The sequence below is a fragment of the Macaca nemestrina genome, chromosome 19 (assembly GCF_043159975.1).
Source record: "Macaca nemestrina isolate mMacNem1 chromosome 19, mMacNem.hap1, whole genome shotgun sequence".
Lineage (NCBI taxonomy): Eukaryota > Metazoa > Chordata > Mammalia > Primates > Cercopithecidae > Macaca > Macaca nemestrina.
This window is the reverse complement of record NC_092143.1, coordinates 80,529,651-80,552,078: the sequence shown is the minus strand read 5'-3', so window position 1 is coordinate 80,552,078 and position 22,428 is coordinate 80,529,651. Positions and strand designations below refer to the sequence as shown.

At 46.3% G+C, this 22,428-nt stretch overlaps 1 long non-coding RNA gene across 4 annotated transcripts in view; it reads right to left on the bottom strand.

Moving 5' to 3' along the window:
* LOC139360074 (uncharacterized) overlaps positions 1–22,428 on the bottom strand; it is a 47,075-nt gene that overhangs the window by 20,045 nt on the left and 4,602 nt on the right. For 2 of the 4 annotated variants that reach the window (XR_011617142.1, XR_011617141.1), the window contains exons 2-3: positions 9,868–10,050; positions 368–644 (exon numbers count right to left, since the gene is read on the bottom strand). This is a non-coding gene — a long non-coding RNA (uncharacterized lncRNA). Of the gene's footprint in view, positions 1–367; positions 645–9,867; positions 10,051–11,102; positions 11,368–13,199; positions 13,365–22,428 lie in introns of those variants that run through there. The other 2 variants (XR_011617143.1, XR_011617144.1) reach the window with 2 other exon arrangements.

Below are 22,428 nucleotides of genomic sequence, written 5' to 3'. Positions count from 1 at the left end.
ACTGGAAAATATAAAAAAGGAAAGAAGGGGGGAGTATAGGAAAATTGTCATTATTTGTAGATGATATGATTACATACCAGGAAACCCAGGAGAATCCACTGAAAACAAATAGAATTTGGTAAGAATCTGGCTATAAATTCATATCTAAAAATGTCACCAACTCTCAGAAGTCTTAGTTTATAGTTCAGTATAGTTTCCTTTCATTCATTTGGCAAATACTAAGCACCTACTATGTGCCAGGTGGCATTTCTGGATGCTCCATATACAGCAGAGAAGAAAGACTGCAGACCAAGTGAGGGATTCAGAGACAGAGGAGGGACTGCTGATTTTGTAGGAGTAACAGAGAAGTCCTTTCTGAAGATCTGACCTTATATGAAGTCCTGGTGAAGCGGAGACATCAGGCAGATACAGAAGGACATCGGGGCTGCTAGGTGGGCTTGGGAAACAGCTTGGGGGAAGGACAGGGCATCATCCAGAGATGAGGCCAGAGGTCACTGGGAATCCTTCAGGCTTGGGAGGCCACCAGGAAGGCCGAGGCTTTTACTCTTGAGAGGGTGTTCAGCAGAGGAAGCGTGATCTGATGTTCCTTCATCAAAACGGCGCAGGATACAGTGAGACACTGCCTCACAACATCAGGACAGCTACTATCAAAACAAAGAAAATATCAAGTGTTGGTGAGGATTGCTTTTGTTGCGATTGCTTCTAGTGTCTTCATCATGAAACCTTTGCCTGAGGACAGGATTGTAAGCTGTCCTATGAATCACTCCAGTTTGTGAGCTTTTGGCTCCATGATTGCAATGTTTAACTGATCTGTAGACAGGAGCCAGGCTGTATCCTTAACGAAAGGTGGAAACTCAGGTAAGAGCCAATCCCTTCCAGGGCCACCACCTCTGAGGTCACTGCTGGTTCAGATCATTGCAACATCTTCCAACTCAAAGCCAAGCCCAGAGTTTCTGTGACTCTGGGTTTTCCATCTGATGTGGTTTTTGAAAATACAACTAATCCTTAAAGAGCATCTCTTGTTTCAAACCACAGCTCAAGGCTGTTTTCCAGGAAGGAGAACAAGCCCTGCTCTGAACTTCCTCCTCCCTCTTTCATCTTAATGACCAGTTAACTTAATTCACCACCCAACTGAGCCTTGGTGGAAGAACAGAGGAAATGGAAAGTCCTCAGAGAAAGACCTGCCTTGTAGAACTGTCCATGTCACCCTCCTTCCCTCCCCCTTGCAGAGGCCCCGAGTCACAAGCTGTAAGCTGTCTCGTCCTGACTGCATCCCAGCCCAGGCTCAGGCCTCGCTGCTCCCCTGCAAATGTTCTTGCCCATTCTAGCTCTGGACTTCTAAATTCTATGAAGGGAGGAGTAGCCGTTTCCAGTAAAAGGAGGAAATAAAAGCAATAGTGGCTGACGGGCAGGGAACAGCTAAGAATGATCACCCTGAATCTTCACATATCTCCGTCTTCAGATATTTGCTCTGAAAAGACATATTTCTCCCATAAAGTGGTTCCACGCCGTTTCTCACAGCACATGTGATGATTAATCAGACAATTCTCAACTTAAAGCCTTTGTGCACAGTCACAGGAAGTGACTTTTTCCAATGTTCTATTTGTATGCAGTGTAGTTCATAAAAGAGTGTAGGAAATGCCACCCCAAAATACACACAAGGGCACATTGAAATCACTCTTGGCAATTTCTTCAAACCAAGGCTACTTGGGGAATAGCAGATGCAGGAAGGGGCTTTCTCCAAGCTCCTTGTTTCTACCCAAAGACAGATCTTCCAAAGGAACTCAGATGTCATGAATCCCTCCCCAGGAACCTCATCCACCAGGCAAGAGGGAACTCAAAGCACAGCAGAGCAAACTGGAGGTTCATGCCACCCAGACAGACTTTGCCACAGACAAAGGGTTAAAGTCATTTACCCTCCCCTAAGTTGTCTCCCTTCCCCTTCCCTGCCCCCTATGAAGAGCGTATATAAGCTTCTAGATCTCACTACAGGGAAAGTTTTCCCTCCCCTCCACTTACAAATGCAAAGCATTGTCAGAGTTCTCAGCAGCCTAGTTGAAGCCACACCCAATCCTGCTGCACCAGCCAGCCTGAGCATCCTGCCGTCTCTTCATCAAGTGCCATGAGAGTTGAGCGAGCCCGAGAAGGTGGCAGGAAGTGTGGGGCTTAGGTGCCACCCAGAACTCAGAGACCTCCACCCACACAGCCCACCAACGCTGCCATCCACAATGAGTGCTGTATGACGGTGTGGCTACCATGTACTAAGCAACTGAAACATGCCCTGCATTGCATGAGGCCCTTCACAGTAGCGCATTTTACCCTCACAACAACTCTATGATGTAGATCCTTCTGCTTTTCAGATCATCTCCGAATGCTCCACATAGGATGCTGGTTGTGACACTATGGCATGGCAGGCATCCCACCTGGATCCCTGAATTGTGTCACTCCTGAGACCTAGGTATCTCTGGCCCCAGACAACAGGCTGATGGAGTGGGTCTATCTAAGCCTAAGTAGCACAGGAAACAAGAGAAAACTCATCCTGAAGAACAAAAGAACCAACATAAATATCTATGGCTAAAAGAAATGGGTCAGACTCACGCTGGAAAATGACTGTGTGCACTGAGGACACTGCCAAGGGCCTTCCAGGCTTGCCGCCCCGGCTGAGGCCCTGCTGATGCACACCTGGGGGAGGAAACAAACAACTGCAGAACTGCTCTCCTAAGACGCCCTCGGGCCGTAAACATGGCCACCTGCGTCAGTGGACTGGGTCTGCGGGGCAGCATGCTGACGGTTCCCTGATAGCCACAGATGGGGCATGACAGCGAGGCCAACACATCCAAGGCCCTGAGCGGCAGGCGCTGTTAGGCATCGATGGCCTGTCCCAGAGCAGGATGATGTGGAAGAGAAGAGGCTCAGAATTCATTCAAAATCTTTGAGGCCAAGGGCCTGGGCCATCTCTCTGAGATGTCCAGATGCTTTCCTGAGCATTTTCTTTCACTTGCCTCATTTCACTGAGCCAGGACGGCTAGACACTGGGCTGCAGCAGACGAAGGACACCAGACTCAAAGGCGTTCGGTGTCACCTGCCTCCCAGAGACAGGGTCTTAAGGTTCGCTCTGTTCACCCGAGGCGTCCTTCCATGGCCCTTGCGGGCAAGGTCCCCAATACCTTGATTTTTTTTTCTACTTACATTTTACTGTCACTCCCAGCAAAACTCAGTCCAGCTCAGTTCTCCAGGCTGCACACGTGGCCACGGTGGCCCCCAAGCTTCTCTGAGGCTCAACAGTAGCATTTCTCTGTTAGGCTTAGCCAACTAGGTATTTAGTTTGACCAAAATAACTCACTCATTTCTTTTCGTAGTAGCTTTAGGGGTACAAATAGTTTTGGGTTACATGGATTAATTGTGTACTGGTGAGGTCTGCACTTATCACCTGAGTAATATATATTGTACCCGGTATGTAGTTTTTCAGCCCTCACCCCACTCTCTTCTCCCCAATTCTGAGTCACCAGCGTCCATTGTACCATTCTGTTTGTCTCTATGTTTGCATAGCTTAGCTCCCACTTCTAAGTGAGAACATGTAGCATTTGGTTTTCCATTCCTGAGCTACTTCACTTAGAATAACGGCCTCTGGTTCCATCCATGTTGCTGCAAAAGGCATTATTCCATTCTTTTTTACTGCACATCTCTTTAGACAATGCCTTCCAAATTTCTCTTCAACATACAGCTTTGTTTTTCTTATGATTACAAAGATAACACATTCAAACAACACAGAAAAGAAGAAAAAGGAAAGTCAAGATCACCCGAAATCCCATTCGCTCATCATGAACTGTACAAATTGTGCGACACCAAACCAGTATTTCTGGTGTCTGCCACACTGATGGGCCCGAGGGGGCAGGTGGGATTTTGCCCCGGCTCTGCCAGCTCATCTCTGTGGAGCAAACACATACGGGCCGCGTGTCCATGGGATGGGGACCAGGCAGCCGCGAGGAGCCATGGGGACCTCACTGCGCTGGCTGTGCTGCTGTCTATGCTTTGACTTAGAATTGAGGCTTGTGCCTGCAAACCTTCTTTGGGCACATAGAATAAATAAGTAGCAAAGGGAAGCTATTATTGTTGTGTGACCCTGACCGGCCTAATTCCCGGAGCCTGCTTCCTCCCCTGTGTCATTTCCCGTCCTCCCCGCATATCTACCTCTGCCCAGTCAAGACTGACCTTTGACAGTGATCACTCAGCTCCTGACAAACTTTCACTGAGACAGAATTGGCTTAATATCTCCTAAACCAAAAAGATTCTGCAGGAACAACAGGGTGTCAGCACTAAGCAGTGCGGTCCAGGCGGGGAAGTTCTGGGACTTGAATCCCAGGGCAAGCAGACCTGGCAGGAAATCACCCCTGACGAGGACCAGTGCGCCCAGGCTCAGGATCCCAGTCAGCAGAGCGATGAGGTCCCAGGAGCAGTTAAATGAAGCAAGGCTTTAGTGTGGCCTGTGAATTCTGTGTACTCTCCTAGAGAGTGTGCTTTTACACACATGACTTCAGCCACAATTCCCACAGAGCCGGCGCCGGATGAATGGAAGGCAGGGCGGGTGGGGGGGGAGGCTAGCGGAAGGGAGGGGCATCCTGATGCTTGGAAGGAGGTAGAGTCACCGCTGGTGATGTGGGGAGAGGCCTGGCCCTGCCACCACCTCTGTGTGCTGTGGCCCTCCTGGAGTGAACTGGAAGATTAAAAGGCACACAGTCCTGGAGGAGACCTACACAGGACGCAGCCAGCTGCGATCTTCTGGAAAGGGGTCACTTCTCGGGGGGGAGCCTTGCTGCTCCTAGAATTTGGTGGACTCGGAGTCGCAGATTAGTGCAGGGGAGGGCTACAAGGCGTGCGAGGGGGCGGTGAGTGTGGAGTCGCAGGGGCACTGCGTTTCCTGAGAAAGGCAGGAAAACCTGGGAAATGCTGACTCCTCCTCTCACTTTCCATATCAGTTTCTTGTGAAATGCTGTCAGTTCCCCATCCTAGTATAATGTGAATCCCTTTCTACAGCCATTGTCTCTGCCCAGGCCACCATCCCCTCTCACCTGATTAAAGCACAGCCTCCTCCCTGGCCTCTGGCCTCCAGCCTTGTCGCTCTCCCATCCATTCTCCCTACTGCAGCCACAATCATTTCATTCATTCATTCATTCATTCATTCATTCATTTATCTGATGCCATCTACCCTTTGAAATGCCACCAAAGTGGCTTCCCTTTACTCTCAGGAGGACATGCAGACCCTGCAGCTTGTCCTACAAAGCCCTCGCCACCCCTCCCCTACCTGCCCCTCCATGTCCACCCTCACCCTGTCCTGACTCACCTACAATGCTCCTGCCCTGCAGCATGGCCCCACCTCCTCCTGGCAGACGTCCGTCCCTCACCTCTAGCCCTCACACCCGCTCCTCCTGGCAGGCGTCCGTCCCTCACCTCTAGCCCTCACACCCGCTCCTCCTGGCAGGCGTCCGTCCCTCACCTCTAGCCCTCACACCCGCTCCTCCTGGCAGGCGTCCGTCCCTCACCTCTAGCCCTCACACCCGCTGCTCCTGGCAGGCGTCCGTCCCTCACCTCTAGCCCTCACACCCGCTGCTCCTGTTCCCTTCTCCTAGACCACCTGTGACGGCTAATACCTAGTGTCAACTTGATTGGATTGAAGGAGGCAAAGTGTTGATGCTGGATGTGTCTTTGAGGGTGATGCCAAACGAGAGTAACATTTGAGTCAGTGGCCTGGAAAAGGCAGATCCACCCTCAATCTGGGTGGGCACCACCTAATCAGCTGCCTGTGCAGCCAGGATATAAAGCTGGCAGGAAAATGTGCAAAGGCCAGACTGGCTTAGCCTTCCAGCCTACGTCTTTCTCCCTGCTGGATTCTTCCTCCCCTCAAACCTCAAACATCAGACTCCGAGTTCCGTTTTGGGACTCGGACTGGCTTCTTTGCTCCTCAGCTTGCAGATGGCCCATTGTGGACCTTGTGACTATGGGAGTCAATACTACTTGCTAAACTCCCATATATATATGTGTGTGTGTGTGTATACATATGTGTGTGTGTGTGTGTGTGTGTGTATCCTATTAGTTCTGTCCCTCTAGAGAACTCTGACTAATACACCATTTTTCTTGCTTTTCACCTTGCCTATTCTTGAAGGAGCTGAAAAGTCACTGACTGTTGCATTCCTTCCTGATCCCACCAGATTGAGTTATTTCACCAAAGGGAGAGGTTCTCCTCCCTGGCTGCAAAGGAAGGTCTCCTGGAGAGTTTCAGTACCAATGCCCAGGCCCCATTCTCACCCAGAACAATTAAATCAGACTCCCTGGGGTGCTGGGGGTGGGTAGGCTGGCCAGACCAGATGAGTCTAACAGAGAGCCATGTTTGAAAACTACTGACCACGGGGTCAGTTACACTATGCTCTGCTCCCCAAGCATCCATCCTGTACTTCCCATATCAGGGCACTTGTTGTGAAATGACAGTGACTGGCATTGTCAGCACATCGTTAACATCATAGTCATCATTGCTATCATGGTCATCCTTGCATGCTATTCTGTTTTGTTTTTTAGAGACAGGATCTAGCCCTGTCACCCAGGCTGGAGTGCAGAAGTGTGCTCATAGCTCACTGAAGCCTCAAGTTCCTGGACTCATGCGCTCCCACCTCAGCCTCCTGAGTAGCTGGGACTACAGGGGCACACCACTATGCCTGGTTAACTCTTTTTATTTTTATATTTTGTAGAAATGGGGTTTTGCTATTACCCAGGTTGGTCTCGAACTCCTGGCTTCAAGCAATCCTCCCACCTCAGCCTCCCAAAGCGCTGGGATTACAAGCATGAGCCACTGTACCTGGCCCCTTGCACGTTATTCTAATATCCACATGTCTCTATTTCCACATTTAAATTTTGGAGACAAAACCTCTCCTCTCTGTCAAGCTCCTTTCCAAAGGGTGGTTAATTTATAAAGGGATAGCACCTGTTTGCTGCTTGGCCACTTAAGACACCAGGTGCTACATCTCCAGTCCCTTCTGTTGTTTTGACTCAGGAAACCAAGCCAACTAGTGAGGCTACATGTTGGAATTGAGCTTGCTGGAGGCTTTTAAACTCCAGTTGCAGGTGCCAAAGCATATCTGCACAGAAAGGCTCTCTTAGCCGTGGTTTGGACAAAGAACTGTTCTCGTCATTGTTTATTATGAAGAGCTTGCAGAGATTCTTGTGGATTACTCAACAGTGCCTATGAATCTGACCTCTGTTGATGGCTGGGTGAAACTAGTGTCATTGTTTTTAGAGCACAGCTAATAACACGAGCTAGAATCACTCAGGGCCAGTTAATCAGAAGGAAGAGGCGATAACAGCATCTTTATGATATACAGTGATGTGATAAGATGCAGACGTAATGAGAACTCTTTTCTTCTGGAAAAGATTAAAGACATAAAATCCTGGCTTGGGAAAAAAAGACTCTTTGTCCCGCCGGGAAAAAGTGACCAGATGTCTTGATTTAGACAGAAAAGGGCCTGATGTTTTAGGACCGACCCCCCATCTGTGAGGCTTTTTTTTTTCTTTTGCTTATTTTCCTGTTTCCTGGGTTTATGAGGCACCACCAAAAATCTGAACTTTCCTTGGGGCTGCCTTCCTCCCCTGGAAAGCAGTGGGCCCACACAGAGACAGGAGCAATGGGGCTCAGGGCACACTGGACCTTCCCAAGTGTGAAGAGGTGGCCCGGGGAGTGTGCACTGAGAGGCTTCCTCAGCCCCCATCAGATCACAGGGGTGGCACTGGCTGCTTGCTGAGAGCAAGTGGGACCTAGACCTAGCCACCGGGTGAGGACCATGGAAACACTTCTGATTTTCCTTCCACGAGTACCCACCAAGGGGACACCACGAACCATGGCATAGCGATCAGAAGAAAACTCCAAAGCTTTGGGACAGCTATCCAGGCAGGAAGATGGGCGTTTGTACGTTTCCCACTGCTACACAGGAAAGCGTGGCGTTGGATGTCTTTTCTCTTCTAAATTGAGTGGCCTCTGTGGGAGTGGGGTGAAGCTTATTAGCCAGAGTTGGACGAATGTGAATCTGCCTCTAACTAACCAGCCATGTGGCCTGGAGCAAAGTAATGTCCCTTCTTCAGGCCTCTTCCTTCACCTGTGAACTTAGAGGGCTGGCTGGAAGACTGGCCCTAAAGTCCTGACAACCAGGACTACAACCACTGTGGTTGACACTGGCTCTCATGATTGCGCACAGAGCCTGGCACATAGCAGGACTGCACTCAAAATCGTGGAATGAAATCCTGAATGCCTCCAGGAATGAAAGCGCCTCTGAAGGTCCCATTTGGCCCTCAATTTTGTGATCCTTACCAGATTTTTTTTTTAATCATTCAGCCTGCAAAATTTTCACTGAGCCCAGCCCTCAGTGACTTTGCTCACTGAGCAATGAATCCACGAGATCTGCCTAAAAGCTAAAACCTCTGTGGGAATTCCCATAGGAAACCAAGAAAAAGTAAGGCAAAGGGAGAGATTAATCATGTTGAACAGCCTCTAATTTCTAGGCTCCAGGTAGCCGTGGGATGCTCTACATTTGAAAATATGATCTGAAACTCACTATTGCCAATTATCAGCTTTTTGCCTTTAGACAAGTTGCTTGAAACCTCTGAGATTCTACTTAAACCCATCTGTAAGGTTGGATAATAATTGCATTGATCACACACACACCTACACACACACACACACACACACACACAGAGTTGTTTTGATGATTAAATGGGAAATATTTGTGAAAACATTTTACAGCAAAAAGTGCAATCATATGCCAGGCTTTGCTATTGTATAAGCCTGTGTTATCGCTAGGACCAGTGTAAGTGGAGGGATGCTAAAGGCACTGACTGGTGCCACTTTAAAATCCAGCAAGACAGGCATCTTCAGAGCATGCCACTCAGTGCTGCCACTTTGGTGTTTTGAACATCAAACAAATCTTCTGGAATAACATTTTGATGTTTTTAGTATACACAAGTGAAGAACATGTGGATTCACTTTCACTGCATATATACACCGGGACTGTAGAGGAACGTCCTGGGGAAGGAGTGTGAGATTTGGTAGAACCCCAAGGTTTTCAAAACAAATCCAATAATTCAAGGAAAAGGAAAACTAATATTTAACGAGTGCACGACATTGGCCAGATGCTTTATACATATTATCTTATCTAATCATCACAATAACCCCATGAGACATGGACAGCGTTTATAGACAAAGCAACTGAAGTTCACAGAGGTGGAGTTTTTGCACATAGTCACAGGGAGGGCCAAAGCTAGGACTTGAACCCAAGTCTCACAGAAGCTAACGCCTCTGAATTCTCCTGTGCTCAGCATTGAATGGGGTTCCTGACTCTTGGGGTGTAAAAATGTTACCTTCCCTTGGAAAACATGAACTCTCCCCCTGTGCTTCCTGGATCTTAAAAGATCTGGACACTGATATGTTTTCTTAGTCCCTGCTGGGAATGATCCATAAAATGGCCTCACTTTGAGAATCAATGCCAATGACCACCGCATTAATACTGAGACAGAAATGCATTTCCAAGTGCATTTGCTTGCTTATTTAGTAAATATTTATGTGTCTTGGACACTTGGCCACATCTCAGCCACATCATGAAATGCCATATTTGGGAGCTTTATATTGGAGCAAAAGATCTTTGATAAACACTGTGGAAATCATCGTGTAATTCACTAGGACTTCCCAGCTTTGCTGGAAGCATCTGGTGAATTCTCCCACCGCATTCCCAAGAGGGCACTAGCTCACTGCCTTCCCACAGGAGAGAGAGAGAGCACTCAGTCTCTTCTCCAGCCTTCCAGAGTCTTTCAAGCAAAATAGACCCCACTCACCTGTCAAGGAAGCTTGACGAGGCCCTCGGTGGGGAAGGGCCTGGCAGAGCCTTCCATCAGGCCTAATGATGTGCTGGCCAGCACACAGGGAATGAGAGGCACCAAAGGGAATGGCCTCCTGCTCTCTGATGATCCCAGGTCATCACGACACCACAGGTCCACAGCCAGAGCTGGATGCACAATCTGTGTACAGGGCATTGGGGAGGATGAAAGTGAATGGACACTCCAGGTGACTGTGTCCATCCATCCCCGATGGGCTTTTCCACCACCCTCTACAGACAAAGACAAGCATAGGCTTGTTGGTGGACACAGCTTCAGTTGATGGTGCATGCCAGGACCACAGTGCACAGTGCTTGATTGACCCTCTTACGCCATCGTATCCTCTCTGCTGTCTGACACACACAAGTCTCAGAGATGCTTGATTACAAGAACTCACTATTAATCAGGCCAAAGATGGATTTCTGATCTCATAAGTGAAAAAAACCTCAAAGGGGAAAGTTTTCTAAAGTTGACATTTCACTGTTTTGCTTTGCAGAAAACACATTTATATGTAATAGCATTTCACAGCTTATAAGGTACTTTTATTTTTATTAGCCTCATGTACCATTATCACAACTCCTAAGGTAGTAGTTATTGTTATTCTCACTTGAAAGGTGTGAAAACTGGCTCTAAGACAGGTTAAGATATTTGCCAGTGGTTGTCCACTTTGGTGCTAAGGTTGAAACTTAAACACAAATCTTCTGGCCAAAAAGTCTGCAATTTTTCTACACCACCTCTAGATCTCTTTTGACATTTTGCTCATCCTATAGCCATTGGCTTCTTGTAGATAGGAAATACATCCTTTCTACTTGTTACAGAGCCCAGTATTAACGTAAAACACAAAACACACAATATTTTCATACTGAGCTTGTAGTGAAGACTTTAACAAAATAATTGAGTAGATGAAATTAAATACTATTAAGGACCATCACGTTATTTCTGTTATTACCCTCCCATAATCTGCCTATGTCACTGTAATCATCATGAGAACATGTTTTCCTTGTTTCCATATTATGAGTGTACATGTGTTATTTTTATTGGCCACATAATACTTTATTATATTCATGAACCATAACTTCAACCCATTTCTCCATTTGGTCCTTTCAAGTTATTTTTCCATTTTTCCCTTAAAATCAAGTTGTAATGTATCTGATTTAGGAAGCCCAAAGCTCAGGAAGTTCACCCCTGGGTATTACCTGTTGTGCCTCTTCTGACATGCCCAGTTGGCCAGACAGGTGGAATTCCGGTGTGAACCTGAGCTACTTGTTAAAAATTAAAACTTCTGAAGCTCGGGTCAACTGAATCAGAACCCCTCTGGGAGTCGGAGTCAGGAATCTCCATTTTAACAGGCTTCACAGTAACTTCACACAACCCTAAGGTTTGAAAACCACTAGTTATTTACGTGAACTTAAATAGAGCTGGCTTCTGCAGCCAATTTCATGCCTTTAATTTGACCACCTGCATCTAGTTTGTGTCTCTAAAGGCTCCACACCATTACATAGCACCTCTCATATTCTTGTCCTAAGAACACAAGGACAGGGCTGGAGGGCTCTGAGTCCTCAAGGAGTCGAGGGTCAGGCTTCATCTCAGCCAGAAGAGGAGGCTGTCTTTCAGTCCTTCACACCCGATTCAGTAACTGGCTGGTGGGGGAAGGCTTCTGTGTGAAAATATCCTCGGCAATTTCTCCAGCAATTAATTACCCAACTGCTGCATAAACTCTAGTCTCAACACTCAAGACTACCCAACAGAAAGCGTCAGGCACACTTGCTACATCAGCCTGCCATCGTGTGTGTGCGCGCGCGGGTGTCTGTGCATGCGTGTGTTACTAAATAACACACACAAAAAAGGGTGTGTGCGATTTTCTCAAAATGACCCCCAGAAGAACCCTACAGAATGTATTTTCCAAAATATCTATTCAACTTGAACTTGGAGAATACTCCTTTTCACAAAAGTCGTGCCCGAAGTGCCTTTTGGCATTCACAGGTGCTGTGGACAGGCGCTGCGGTGTGGATGCGGAATATGTTCGGGAGCTTTGGGCTTCACTGGTACAGATGGGAACAGCTCTACATGCCCACGGCTGGGCTTACTGCTTTGTACCGATAAAGTTCCCAACCCTTGCTTGATGCGTGGAGAGGCAGCCTCCACGAGCTAGGCTCTCTTCATGGTGATTTCTCTCATGGCCAGCTTGATGCCTGTGGCCGCGGTATCAGAACATGACAAAGAAAAGCCTTCAGGTTTTGGAGTCAAATATCCTGGGATCTGAATCACAGCTCAGCAGCTTACTAGCTGTGTGGTCTTGCATGACTCAGTCAACTGACCTCATCCTCAATTTCGCATCCATAAAAGGGGAAACATTGTAGGATGGTGTAGGGATTGAAAATAGGAAGAAATGCCTGAAGCCATCCTAGAACCCTCTTAGAAGTGATTAAAAACAAGTATTTTAATGGTCTAATGATCCCATTCAATTCTGCCAATATTTACTGAAGGCTTGTCATCTAACAGGCATTGTTTCAAGCACTTGGGACAGATGGATCCCCGCCCCTTACGTAACCACCTCATGGCTTTAGAGTGGTTCTGGGACCTTTGGTAAACCAGGACAGGGCAGTAGGTTTTTGTCACCATTTTCCACTTGTGTCTGCTGCAAGCCCAATGGAGGTAGAAACCTCAAAGTGCTGACAACTGTCTCCAAGGATTGCCTCAAGGACATTGCTATTGTTTAGTAGTATTCGTGGCACATCCTCCAACTGGCAAAGTACTCAAGAGATGTGCTGGGGCTGGAAGCCTGGGGGGCTGGCCTCTAGCCTTGGGTTTCCATTAACACACTGTGGGATCTGGGATCCTCTGCTTCATTTTCCCTGCCAATAAGTTGAGAGCAGTGTCATTGCTGAAGGAGTCCCAATAAATGAGCCTCTCTCTTCTCCATGAATAAATCGGGAATTAGAGTAAGAAGTGAGAGACGAGAACCCAAACATCAGCTCATTACTGATAAGAGCGTGAGAGGCAGTGAGGGCTGAGCTGGACAGCAGACAGGCCCCCATGGACCCCACAGCCAGTCACTCCTGCCTAGGGAGGCAGCGTAGAGTCGGGGAGAGAGGTGGGGGGTTGGGGGGTGGGAGAGAACTCCGAGCTGCATGCGGCTCCTGCAGAAGAGTGGATCTCACTGAGCATGCTCCCCGAAATGCATCCACCCAGCCATTCTCTTCAGCTCCTCCAGAGAGGAAAGGGGTGGTAACATGAGGCCAAGTGAGTGCGGAAAGAAAATCTTCGAAAACAGGAAGAGCCAATGCTTTTACCTCTCTAAAATCTGATCAGATGCTGTACTATTCAGTTGATGGATCAAGTCACCGAGAGGCAGAACAGTCGAGAAGTTCCATGGATCTGAACTGCTGCTTTGTAATAACAGCCAGGGAACCAGTACACGTCCCTGGAACACCCGGAGGCCTGATTCTGCCGGAATTCTGAAGATACAGAGAGAAACTGGTTGATGCTTTGAATCCCTTATGTGAAGTCCAAATGAGCCCTAGAAAACCTTTTCTCAACTTGCTACTTGCAACCCATTCGTGGGTTGTGAAATTATAATCAACTTTTTACAAATTAAATATAATTGTCTATATTGGAGTACTTGGCTGTACAGGCATTGTTCCATGAAACGTCGGGCTCAGTATTATTTACATGGGGATTGGGGTGTGATGGGGGTCATGATGCTACATGTACCTCTTACTGGAAATCACAATTAAAAGGCGCTGCCCTTGCAGCAGTAACAGGTTTTTAATTGACTACAGTGCGAAGGAGAAGTCTGCCTTTGGTGTGAAGGGCACATGCTGAAGTTAGCTGGTTCGGCACCGGTGTGTTCCAACCTCCTCCGCCCGGCCTCCTGTCCCACAGAGATGGGAAGCTGAGCACTGCCTTTCCCACTCACCTCTGCTGCCATGCAGGTGAAATGTGCAAAACTAAAAAAGTTAAGATGCTGATGTGAGGAGCAGCAGGCCGCAGCCGTGGGTGGGGATCCGGGCTTCCAGCCAGCGCATGCTGGAGACCCTGTCCTCTGCGAGGCTGCTTCTGGCGTCCAGTCCTGAGCCTCAGGGACCTCGTGGGGATGGCAGTGGCAGTAGTGTCCTGAGGATGTCTGTCCCCTGCTGTAGCTAAGCTCAGTTCCTGGCTGTGTTTCGCCTGTTCTTCCGAGCCCTGTCGCCTCCAGGCCTGGTTCCTGCCCCACTGGAGAGTAAGTGCGGCACACGGCGGCCTTTCATAAAGCTGCTCGCGTTCTGTCCGTCTGCCTCTGCGTCCCACGCTGCGTCCTGCCAGGCCTGGCCCTCACATCCAGGGCCCCCTGTTTTCCTCTTTGCCATAGGGTCCCTTTAGTGGCAGGCAGCCCCCTGGTGTCGCAGGGTTTTTCCCTGCAGCCCCTCAGCTACTTCAGGATCTGCTGCTTCTCTCTCCTGTTTTATCCAAATCAGTTGGTCCTGTGGCTCCACCATTCAGGACCCTATTTCAGCAATAGCTACCCTAGTGAACTGCTAACATTATCCTAAGTGAAACGGCTCAGAAAAACTGAAAGCCAAGAACTGCAGGTTCTCACTTGTAAGTGGAAGCTAAACAACGGGTGCTCACGGACATAAAGAGGAGTAATAGACATTGAGGGCAGGAGGGGTTAGGGATGAAATATTAGCTACCGGGTACAATGAACACTAAGTGGGTGGTGAGTTCACTAAAAGCCTAGACTATACCACTACACACTATATCCTTTGTTTCTTCCCAAGACAAAGTCTCACTCTGTCACCAGGCTGGACTGCAGTGGCGCAATCTCGGCTCACAGCAACCTCAGCTTCCCAGGTTCAAATGATTCTCCTGCCTCAGCCTCCCCAGTACCTGGGTTACAGGTGCCCACCACCACACATGGCTAATTTTTTGTATTTTTAGTAGAGGCAGGGTTTCACCATGTTGGCTGGGCTGGTCTTGAACTCCTGACTTCAGGAGATCCACCCACCTTGGCTTCCCAAAGTGCTGGGATTTCAGGCATGAGCCACCACACCTGGCCCAGTATATCCATTTAACACAGCTGCACTTGTATCCCTAAATCCATAACAATAAAAATAAAAATTTTAAAAGCAGAGGGTAAGCTAAAGTTTGTATAAAAAAAGATGCAAGACAAATAAATATTTTTTAGAAAAATTAAATTAAAATGTATATCAAAAAATAAAATAAAATAAACTGTTTAAGAAAGGTGCTAACGGTTTGATGCTTCACCCTGTCCAATGGAGCCCATGATCCAAGAGGTAGCCTTCAATGCCTTCAACCCATAACATTCAAATTGAAGATTTCAGTTGTTGGGGTCCTGCCTTGAGTGAAATCCTTTTATTCTCCCATGTGATTTAAAAGACAACTGCATAAAACAATACAGACTGATCACATTCTGATGGCTCCCAGCAGGGGAGCCCGACCGAGCCTTCCCTCCCCTCTCCACCCAGAGCAGCTCCACTTTCACCTACTCTATCTAGCAGGGCTCCACCCAAGTCTGTATTTGAAAAAAAGGAAAGAAAAAGTCCCAAGGCCATGGTATTAACAGGAAGGATTCTAAAAAGCACAACCCCTTTTCAGGATGCCGTGCCTAATCCTCAGAACCCATGAGTGTGGCAAAATATCACACCATGATTAGGTTCTACTCTATGGCACAGTTGGCCTTTGGATTGGGAGATTGTCCAGTGCGTCTGACCTAACTGCAGGAGCCCTTAAAAGCAAAGTGCTTTCCCTGGCTGCTGGCAGAAGAATAAAGCAGAGAGACTCGGAGCAGAGCTCAACATAAGCCATCACCGCTTTGGAGAAGGAAGGAGACTCAAGCTCACTGAGCACCAAAGATGTGCGAGGCATCCCGCACACCCCATGAAGCATGCTCATCCACTCCCATTTCACCGACAAAGGAAGGGAATCCAACTGAGATCAATAATTTTCCCCCAAGTTGAATAAGGTAACTAGGATCCCCCAAGATCTGGCTTTTCTCTCACAACTAAATAAGACGATAACCAGCACATTAATAGGCTTATAAAAGGCCCAATAAACAGTTCACAGAAACAGAAATATAAGTGGCCAAAAATGTTCGAAAATATGCTCAACCCAAAAATAAATATAAGCAGTATAAGTGAAATATTATCTATTAGTCCTTTGATATAAATTTAAAATATTAATAATACCAAGTATCAGTGAGGGTAAAAATATAGGCACTCTCATATATTATTAACAGAAATGTAACATGGAGCATCCTCTTGGGAAATCAATAGGCAAAACTTATAAAAATTCTACATACATATAGCCTTTGACTCAAAACTTCTCAGCTAGGAATTTACCCTACAGACAAAACACTCACAAAAGTATTCCAGTGCATCTACATGATGGTCACTTCAGTATTATTTGTAATAATAAAAATACAAAAAGCATAAGAGAAAAGGTATTAAGTATTCTTACCACAAAAATAAGTATATGAGGTAATGCATATGTTAATTAGCTGATTTAGCCATTTCATAATATATACGTATTTCAAAACAATATGAGCACAATAAATATATGCAATTTTTAAATTTGTTAATTTAAGAAAATTTAAGGCAGAAAACAGCAATCTACAGGCACATGGAAAACTATGATTGACCCATATGATACAATATCTACATAAAGGCTAAAAAGAATCAGAATGTGATCAATCTGTATTGTTTTATGCAGTTGTCTTTTAAATCACATAGGAGAATAAAAGGAGTTCAAGAGAAATGTACATTTATACTTTCCTTCCATATTTACCTATGTAGTTACCTTTATCCAGTTCTGTGCTCTTTATTTCTTAATATGGATTTCTTCAAGTTACTAACTAATGACCTTTTACTTCAGCCTGTATATTATATTCTGTAGGGCAAATTGGCTGGCAAGAAATTATCTCAGTTTTTGTCTATCTGGAAATGCCTTAATTACTTCTTTAATTTTCACTAATTGTTTTGCTGGATGTAGAATTCTTGGTTGACGGTGTTTTCTTTTGGTGCTTCAACTATGTAATCCAGCTGTTGTCTGGCCTCCATGGTTTCTGATGAAAATATTTCTTACGTATGTCTTGTATGCGTGAGTCACTTCTCTCTTACTGCTTTCAACAGTTTTATTATAGCATGCCTAGGTGTGGGATTTCATCTTTTTTGGGGGGGCTGGGAGGTGCGGAGACAAAGTCTTATGGTCTCACTTTGTTGTCCAGACTGGAATGCAGTGGCACAAACATGGCTTACTGCAGCCTAGAATTCCTGGGCTCAAGCAATCCTCCCACCTCAGCCTCCTGAGTAGCTGGAACTAGAGGCACACACCACCACTCCTGGCTAATTTTTGTATTTTTAGTAGAGATGTGGTTTCACCATGTTGCCCAGGTTGGTCTCAAACTCCTCAGCTCAAGGGATCCACCTGCCTCAGCCACCCAAAGTGCTGGGGTTATAGGTGTGAGCCACCACACCCAGTCTGAGTTTATCTTATTTTGAGTTCATTGAGCTTCTTGGATGTTAAATTAATGGTTTTTTAATCAAATTGGGGTTTGGGGCCATTATTTCCTCCAATATTTTTCTGCCCTTCCTGTGTCTCTCTTCATTCTGGGATTGTATTGTGTTTATGCTAGTGTTTATGTTGGTCCCACTTGGTGGTGTTCAACAGGTGTCTTAGTCTCTGTTCATTTTCCTTCATTGTTTTTCTTTCTGCTCTTCAGACTGAATAGTAACTATTGACCTACCTTTAAGTTCACTAATTATTCCTTCTGCTTACTCAAATCTTCTTTTGAAACTTTCTGGTAAATGTGTTATTTCAAATTATTGTACTTTTTAACTCCAGAATTTCTATTTGTTTCCTTTCTATAATTTCTACCTCTTTGTTGACATTGTCTCTGGTGAGAGATCCTCTTGGTTTCCTTTATTTCTTTGTGTATAATTTTCTTTAGCTCTTTGTGCATATTTAAAACAATTGATTTAAAGTCTTCATCTACTAAGTCCAACATCAGGGCTTCCTCAGAGACAGTTCCTATTAATTGCCATTGTCCCCTTTCTATAAAGCTATATTTCATGTTTTTGCATGTGTCATAATTTTTGTTGAAAACTAGACATTTTAAATAATATTGCAAGGGCTTTAAAGTCTAGTCTGGTGAAACAGAACACTCACACAAGTCAGGCGAAGCAGATTTTATTACTCACACATAGGCAGCAAAGATAAACAGAAGCTTAGGATTTATGGTGAACCAGTCCCCCAAGGCTCAGGAAAGCTGCCCAGGGCAGATGGAGTCTCATCTGTGCTTGCCCCATGTGAAATCCCAGCTGAGGGACCCTGAGAGCACTCTGCTCTGCATTTTATACCCTGGATGTCACTTTGTTTGCTGAGCTCAAGCACTGCAGAACATCCTGTTCCGGGAGGAACAAGAACACAGCTGTGGATGTTCCAGATATTTTCTCCTTATCTCTGGATGTTGTATCCTTGGTACATTCTGCCCAAGAATTACAAGAAGAGTGGGGAAGAGCTGGATTGGCCAAGGGCATCCAGGGATCTGTCCTCTTGCAAATATAATATGGAAACTCTGAAAATCAGATTCCCCCCACACCTCACTCCCTAGAGTATTTCACTGTTGTTATTCATTGCTGTTATGTGTTGCTTGTTTGGCTGGTGATTTTTCTGAACTAAACTCTGTAAATTCCATGTCCTTTGTTGTCGTGGCCACTAAAAATCTCCGTTTGGTTAGCTTTGTGGTCAGCTAATGATTAGAAAGAGGCCATCTTTAAGTGCCTGGAACCAACAAGTCTCTCAGTCTTTGCTCAGTGTGACTCAGCCAGGCTGTTTACAACTCTGCCTTATCATTCACTTCCCACTCGTGCAGAATCTCAAGACTAGTCAAAGATGAGAGCTCATGGCCTTATCAAGTCTTTTCTGAGAATGTGCTCATCCCTGGGCATGAATATGGCTCTCTAGAGACCTGGGAATACGTTGAAGCTTTTCAAAGTCTGTATGGACATCTCACTTCCAAGATTTCTTTTTAAGCTTTTGGGTCAGCCTTTTATTTGCCCCAGCTGTTATCCAGTGAACTGTTATCCAGGTCGCTGAGATGTTCAATAATTGCCTCTGATTTTTTCTTCTTTCCTTTTTTTTTTTTTTTTTTTTTTTTTTTTTTTTTTTTTTGACAAACAGCCCTGGAGAAAAGTCTGTTTACACTTGGAAAGCTTCAAGTCAACTCAAATAAAGACAGCCTTGAGAATGAGATCTTGCAGGGAACCAACAGAAAGGTCAAATGCTGACACTTCTCTGGAAATAGGCCTTTGAAGGAGCTGCATTCCTGTTCTGCCCCCTCCGTGGTTGCTGGTTTTCTCTGTAATTGAAGGCTACGTGTCTTCAGGACTACCATGGAGACCAGGGGGTAACGGTGTATATGGAAAGAGGGCAAATTAAAACATCATAAAGCTCATTGCTTTTATGAAGATTCAGACATTTTTCTTGAGCAAACACTTCTTGAGTTGCTGCAAGCCTTTGGTTAATTTCCAGAGTTCTGAAAAGTTGATTCTGACAGTTTTTGCTGCTGTTCTCATTGCTTGTACGGAGGAGGGAATTTTTGGAGATCCTTACTCCCTCATTTTCATAGATGTCACTCTCTTATTTTATTTAATTTTAAATTAATTTAGATTTAAATAGCCACATGTGATTAGAGGCTACTGTATTGGACAGTGCAAGTCTATAAAATTCAATATGAAGTCAACTAGCCCATTAAAAGTTAACTCAACTCCAATACAGATATATACAAATACAGTAAACTCAAAATCACGGTGGAGGAGGCAGGCCATGCATTATCTCCATTCTGCAGTTGAGGAAACTGAGTTGAGAGCCAAGATGTGGAAAAGAGAGGCTGAGAATAACCTCCAGCTGCCGAGGAGGCCTGGGCAGAGCTGCTGATGGGGTATGGGTGTCCTCAGCCACCGGCCCCACAAGAAACCTGGGGCAGATGACACAACTCCTCTCCAGCAGTCAAGTGGAAGAAGCTGAGGTCTCATCACTGCCATGTGCAGGGAAGCTCCAGCTTCTCTCTAATCCTCTTTTTTTCTTTTTTTTGAGACGGAGTTTTGCTCTTTGTTGCCCAGGCTGGAGTGCAGTGGTGCAATCTCAGCTCACTGCAGCCTCCGCCTCCCAGGTTCAAGTGATTCTCCTGTCTCAGCCTCCCGAGTAGCTGGGATTATAGGCACCCACCACCAGGCTCAGCTAATTTTTGTATTTTAATGGAGACAGGGTTTCACCATGTTGGCCAGGCTGGTCTCGAACTCCTGACCTCAGGTGATCTGCCCATCTAGGCCTCCCAAAGTGCTGGGATTACAGGTGTGAGCCACCACACCCAGCCTCTTTAATCATCTTATTAGTCATTCTATGGGTCACCAGGAAGCCAAACAAAATGGAAATCTGCTGAATTTAAAACATTCTGATGCCCTTATTTTTTCCAATTCAATAAATTAAAAATATACAGTTCAGTTTCAAACTGATTCATGGGAGTTTAGGATTAAAGATTTTGCTCTCCTGGTTGGTTGAGTTTTCCTTGTTTCCTTTTTCTTTCAATCTTCTTTTGATCTTACACTCCCACTTATGGTTGCGTAAACAATGGATGTTCAATTTCTGCACTCAGCACGTGAGTGCAGCTCCCTCTAGTATCAGCTCATGGCTCTCTCCACTTCCAGTCCCTGGGAGACATGCATTTGCCAGACTCCATCACATTGTCCCAGGCAGGAGTGCCACGGGGCACCCAGAGTTCCCAGGCACCAGCTAGTGGCAAATCACACCAAGCATTTGTGGCATTTGTTTCAGGAGGGCACACTGCAGCAGGGTGAGGTAGGAAGCCTGTCCCAAGGTGTCCACTAAGTTAGACAATCCAGGGAAACCTTGGTTTACTAATCCAGATTTCAACCTGCCAAACCAGCTCCAGGGCAAGACTACCATATTCGCTTTGTGTCATCTTTTAAGAGACTCGGTGCAAAGTAAATAAGTGATGATGTGCTCATACAGAGAAACCCCATCCTAATTCCCAAAGACGCCTTCCCCAGGGAGCCTTCCCTGACTCCTGGGCTAAACTGAGAATGCCTCCTCTGTGCCTCCCTGTCCCTGAGCATAAACAGCAGGGCACTCCACGTGCCATTCGGAAATTACATGTTGCCATGTTGCCCTCCCCAGTCAGACAGCGAGATTCCTGGCGACAGAAGTCTTGTCTTCATTACCCTAGCACCAGCACCAGCAAGCGGCCTTAGATGTTCCCTGTGTGCAATGATCTGTGTGTATATCCTATGTATACATGGCCTGGGCTTCGTACACAGTTGTTGAACTCAACCCAGGATGGCTATGCCAGGACAGAGAATGTGGCTTTTAAGGGACCCTAACAGCCACTTTGAAAAAACAAAAACAAAAACAAAAAAAAACTTGATCCTTGATTTAATCATGGGATTTCTACTAATATATCACACATTTGGGGTTTTTCAAGTCTTTCTTCTTCCTCTTACTACTGATCACGTCATTCCCCTGTGCCAGGCATGGCACAGCCATGTGTGTTTGATGGACACATGTTGATTAGGACATTGACAGACTTGCTGTCTCTGATGCCCCTGGCAGGGAAAAGCCAGATGGCAGGGCTTCAGATATCAATGGCTTACATGGGACCTCCTTACTTTGGTTCCTTCTCCCAGGGAAACAGTTGCAGTCATAACAGAAGTGCACATATTCAAAGTCTGCTCATGCTGTATGCCATGTGGTCAGGAGGGGCAGTCATCTCCCAGGACAAGAGGGCATTCCCAGCCTCCCCCTCGGCACATCTTCCCTGCTCTTGGGCAAAACCACCAGCCAAGATAAAGCTCACGTTACTGGTGGACTTGATTTTTATGTCCTCTTTATCCATCATTTATGTACTTGTTTAACATATAAAATATGTTTACGTATTTAATAAGTGTCTTGAGCACTCGCTGTGTGCCAGGTGCTGTGCTGAGCACCACTGGGTACAAAGATGAACTAAAATGTGGGTGCTCCCTAAGGCACCTGAGGCCAACCATGCATAAAGGAAATGGACAAAACCATGGGGTTGAGATGAGAAAATATTAGAAGGAGGAGGGAGAGGAGGAGAAGAAGGTGGGCGAGGACAGTCCCTTGAGACAGATGTCTAGGTGGGAGGAGGATGATGGATCTGAGAAGGAGCAACACAGGGATGGAAGGAAACCGAGAACGCCACTGCCAGAGTCTGCTGGGGCCCGACTTCATGGATTCACCCAAAACCATGCAGGCCTTTTACCAAGCACAGGGACACAAGGATGCCACGCAGGGCCTGAACTCCAAAAGCTTGGGCCCAGTGAGGAGCCTGAGCTTCTCAGTGTGAGGAGGAGGTGCCAGGCCAGCTGGGAAGCCCTGTGGAAAGCAAATCCATGTGTGGACTGGCCCAGGCTGTGTGTCTCACAGAGGTTAACAAAGTCCTCCCATCACCAGGTAGCCTGAGCTGGCTCACTTGGAACTTGCTTG